Raw genomic sequence first — 5,202 nt, 5'->3', positions numbered from 1 at the left:
TCTTTTAAAAACTTCATTCTTTTCTAAATGTTTGGCCTGGAAGAATTTTTTTTTAAACACTACCTGACTAAATACATTTGCAACTGAGCACTTCCTTCAGAGCTCAAGTTCATCTGACATCTTCCACAGCTTTGATTGTGGTACCACAGCCAAGTAGGAATTCTTTCTGAAAGGGGTCTGCATGGTCATTGTAACAGAATCAAGTGTAAGTGGCTGTGTGTGTGTTGTGGGGGGGCAGGAAGGAAGATGCTGAGTGAGTTATTGAAATGGAGTGTTCAGTGGAGTACAGCTATTTTTGCCTTGAAAAAAATATAGAAGATTTATATATTTTTAAAAATTTTTAATGATTTTTATCAGGTACACTTGAGGTTCTGATTCTAACGGGCTGGAAAAGTGAATCACTGGAACATCTGAAAATTATCACTTAACCCTGATTCCCACAGTAGTCGCTGCCCTGTCTCCTCTCCTTCTTCTGAAAGGTGGAGGCTCACTCTTTCCATGCCTCTTATTAAAGGCTGAACACACAGAAATCAGTCTTCTGTTCCACTCACTTCCCTGCAGCTACCCTGGCCAACGTCATGGCCCATCTGCCATCTGTAAAAAACAATTTTAATTCTTTCATTCCTGAGTCTGTTTACTGCACTTGAATGGCTGACTGGTCACTCTTCCTGGGAACTCTCTCAAATTTCTCTGACATGGCAGCTCCCTGCTTTGGCTCCTACCCCTCTCTGTCCATTTGTGGTCTTACCGTGGGCTCATCCTGCCAGCCCTGAAATTGTAGGGAAATCTTCTCGGGCTTCTTTTCTTGATCCAATGCTCTTACTTTCTAGGCCCTCCCTACGCAATGAGAATGACTCTGGGGCACCTACATCTCTAACTATATTCCTGGCCCCTGCCTCCTGCATCCCCATACTCATACTTCCTCCTGCCTATGGATGTATACTACACAGTTCTCACAGCAATCAGAAGCCCAACAAATAGAAAACAGAGGGGATCATCTTGCCCCTTCCCTCTTCTGCTTCCCTAACTGTCCAACTGTCATTTCCATATATTTGACAACAGCTGAAGACATGGTCTTCTATCCACGTACAGGAGTCATAAACCAAGGAGTCAAATTTCAATTCACTGTTTTCTCTCACTCCATAGCCAATGCCAGCAGGTTCTGTTGATTTTGCCTTCTAAGTGACTTTCCAGTTTTCCCTTTTATTACTTCACTCCTACTACAGCCTCAATTTACATTCAGGGGTAGAGCCGCAGATGGGGGATTTCTGGACACAATAGTTCATATCTCTAACAGGACGCTGGGTCCACTTTGCAGTTAAGACCTGATGTTGACCTTTTTACACACAGCTTTGAGCCTATCAGCACTCTGCCTTATTTGATATTCACCTAAACTCCACCCTTACCCTAAATCCTATAATAACTCTTTACATTTGTTTGGTGAAACAGTTCCTCTGGGGTCTTATTGCAATGAGGCAACAAAGCTAATTTTATCAACAATGTACTGTCTACCACAAGCCTGACACTGTTCTAGTGACTGTAAATGCAGCTATGCATATTGTAGTCTCTTAAAATGATTTCTGCTTATTTTGATTTATTCCTCTCTCTAGACTGCCTTATCAGTATAGATGTACAAAAAAATGAAGTAATGTTCACCAGATACTACAGGTATAAATCTGAAGTGATTTGTGGCTTTCTTCTTTGATCTTTCACTATTGTTTGAGTTTTTAATATGACAAACATGTCCTATTTTAATTCTTTTAGAAAAATCATCTAAGTGTTTTTTTCCCCCCAAAGACACAAAGTTAAAGAGATAAGCCAGAATACGGGAATCATACGATTGATGTCCCTGAGTGTGAGATCATTTCCAGTGTGCTTTGGAGCTATTGGGAAGAGAAGAACAGGGGGAAATGTGTCTGGAGAATGGGACATTTTAATTAATGGGAGAGAGGGAAAAATTGTCTATGTTTGTTTCACTAGAACTCTCTTCATTTGCTATTTGAGTAAAGGAGCAAAACACGGTCAGCAAGCAGCAGTCAGTATCTGCCTGTCCTTCCTCTGGGTTCATCTCCACACACCTCCTGGAAGCATGTGTTGACAGAGATGTGAGAGGACAGGAAAGAGCAGATTCCCTCCTGCTCTCATTCATGAGAATGGCATTTCTTCTGCCTTTAACCAGGAAACATACTGGAAAAAAAAAATCTGTGTCTTGTTAAACCATTCTTTCATCATTCCTAAATTTTACCACCAAGCACTTTTTCATTCACATAGCTCTGGCCAAAAATTCTTACACAGTTAGGACAGTTATGGTGAGTGTTCTCCTGTTCGGCCCTTCCTCCTTCCCTGCATTTTTAGCCCCTAACAGAGGAATCAATGGTTATTATAAAGGATGTGTGTGTGTGCGTGCGTGTGCGTGTGTGCACGCACTGGGTAGTGGATACAGAGCAGGGACCAGAACCATAAGAAAGAAAGAAAAAAGAGAATGTGGTAAAATTACTGCCAGTTCTGATAGTTTTAACTGATAGTTCTAATTTAAAATAAAGTAGTTGGTTTACTTTCTTTAGCCTCATATCCTAAACATCCTTTCTTAATCTGGAGTGACTATTGCCTACATTTATCAACGGAATGCCTGGAAAATGAATTGTACTATGTTAGAGCATATAGTTAAGCATAAAGGAGCCCAACTGCCTGGGCTTAATAGATAAGTTACTTAACCCCTGCCTCAGTTTGCCTCTGTAAAATTGGAATAATGGATCACTGTGAGGATTAAACAAATTAATAAATTAAAATTATTTAAAACAATGCCTGGTACTAGCAAGCACTCATTAATGTTGACAATTGTCTTCATTAACCATCCTCTTCTCCATCTACCACAGTCTTGCTTCCATACCGTGACCCTACCCCCCGACTTACCCCACTGTTTCCTCTGAGCTCACTTTTCATTCAAGCCTTCATCACAGGAGCCCCTCTGTTACAAGACATGCTGCTGACCACTTCCAGGATATGTTTTACTCCTTTGTCACTGACTCTTCCTTATTAGGCTTCTCTGCAAGTTCCTTTCTCCTCACTTTCCATTCTCTCCATGATTTTAATGACCACTTGTTTATGTTTGACACTAAGATGACAATATAGCACCTATTGCTGAAAATGTACATTTGTTTACTGGATCACCAGCTTAACATAAGATTTTAGAATTCTCAGATGTCACAGACTATGAGTCTGGACTTCTGTCTTGTCCAGCAAGAGAGTAAATGCAGAATTGAATATGAGAGAGGCTAATGTCTGAGAGGAGACAAGAGGCCTTAATAGGGGTTTCATCTCCGTATTTATTGAGCACTCAAGATCTTAGACACGTGGTGAACGTGAAGAAAACAAGATCCTATACACGTGGTGAATGTGAAGAAAACGATCAGATAGTAATCATTAACTTGCTTGTGTAAGAAGCAAAGGGTCCGGGGGCGGGGGCAAGTGGAGTCTGTGATGAAGATACATTGGCACCAGATGGAAAGTAATTTCCTGCAGGTGATATAACAAATTGCTCATGATCCCATTACAGTATCTGGCTACCTAACTTCAGGCACTTTTGCCTCGTGGCGGGGGTTTTCCGCCCTAAGCTTTTTTCTAACCCACTTATGTAAGTAGAACCTATTTCCCCACGCTCAGAGGCATCCGAAACTCAATATATAGAAAACAGAGGCAATTTTCATTCTGGTTATGCCCTCAGTCCCGAAGCCCCTCTCTAATTCACTTTATGCACTCTGATCTTTCCAGTACCCTGCACCAACTGCTTCAGATGCAGTCCTGATAACTCTCCCTCTTGACTCATCATATCCAATGAATCACCACATTCTATGTTTTCCTTCTACACATCTTTCAAATCTGTGGCTTCCTTCCCACATCTACCTCTGTTCTGGTTCAGACCCTGTACATCTTTTGCCAAAACACTGAACAGCTCCCAGTTGGTCTCCCTGCCTCAGTCTCTCCTCTCTCAAATCACAGTTGTCCACTTATCTGCCATTCATCTATGTTACCCCCAAATGACATTTCTCATTGCATTCTGGATAAAGTCTAGGCTCCTCAGCATAGCACATTATCCCTTCAGGTCATTCCTGCCAACCTTTCCCGCTTCATCTCCTGCCACTTCTGCAGAAATGATACCAGCTTAATGACAGAATGCAAAGTGGCAGCCCCTAAGCTGACCACTTCTGGCCCCATAGGTGTTTTATTTAGGCGACAAGTGTTTTTTTTTTTGTTGTTGTTGTTGTTGTTTTTTTAATGTTTTTCATGACTTGCTGAAATTTGAAAAATGGAGCATTTCCCTTTCTGGCTTCTCTGGAAATACTGGAAGAACGGGCCACTTCGGTCCCACATATGTCTGCCTGGCAAAGTAGTGGCTGCCCGCTCTGGAGAGGAATGGCAGCTGCAGTTTTCAACAGCTCCACCCCACGCTCTGATTTTCCTAGTTGCTTCTCTCCGTGTAGAAATCTCAGCCACAGCCCTAGATTTACAGTATAGGTGCATTGAATTGCTCGTTTTCTTCAATATAAAGCTTTCTCCTTTTACACCTGCGGAAGCTAACTCCTCCCTCATGCTCAGTTCCCGTCACGTTGCTCCAGGAGCTTTTCTCTGAACCTAAGGTGGACTAAGCGTCCCTTTCTGTATTTCCATGTCGCACCGTACATCCTCTGTCAAATCCCATGCCATATTATAGTCAGTTGAAATGTTTGTGTAATGCTTGAGTTCCTCACAAGACTCACCTGACAAAGCGAGTGACTGGAAATCCTCAGTGCAGATTTGTCAAGCTATTCATTTTATTCATCCATCATTCCGTCAACAACTATGAAAAGGGTGGCGACATTTGACTCCTATCTTAAAAGATAAAAGTATCACTCGTGAAATACCGCGGGCTCGATGTAGTGTTCATGAGAACTGCAACTCCCATCAGGACTTTCGCGATCCCGGTCCCGAAAGGAGGAAATACAACTTAGGAACTACCACTCCCGTGATGCTCCGCTCCGGCCGCCTGCGCAGAGCCCAGGGCCACGTTGCTTTCGCGGCGCTGGAGACACGCATCTCAGCCATGGCTTCCGCGGAGTCGCGGCGGATGGGGAATGGCGGCAGTGTCGGGGGCGCCTTCCAACCCTACTTAGACTCCTTGCGGCAGGAGCTACAGCAGAGGGACCCGACGCTGCTGTCAGTCGT

This window comes from Prionailurus bengalensis, chromosome C2, assembly GCF_016509475.1.
Source record: "Prionailurus bengalensis isolate Pbe53 chromosome C2, Fcat_Pben_1.1_paternal_pri, whole genome shotgun sequence".
Classification (NCBI taxonomy): domain Eukaryota; kingdom Metazoa; phylum Chordata; class Mammalia; order Carnivora; family Felidae; genus Prionailurus; species Prionailurus bengalensis.
The sequence above is the reverse complement of the archived record's forward strand: the minus strand, read 5'-3'. Positions refer to the sequence as shown.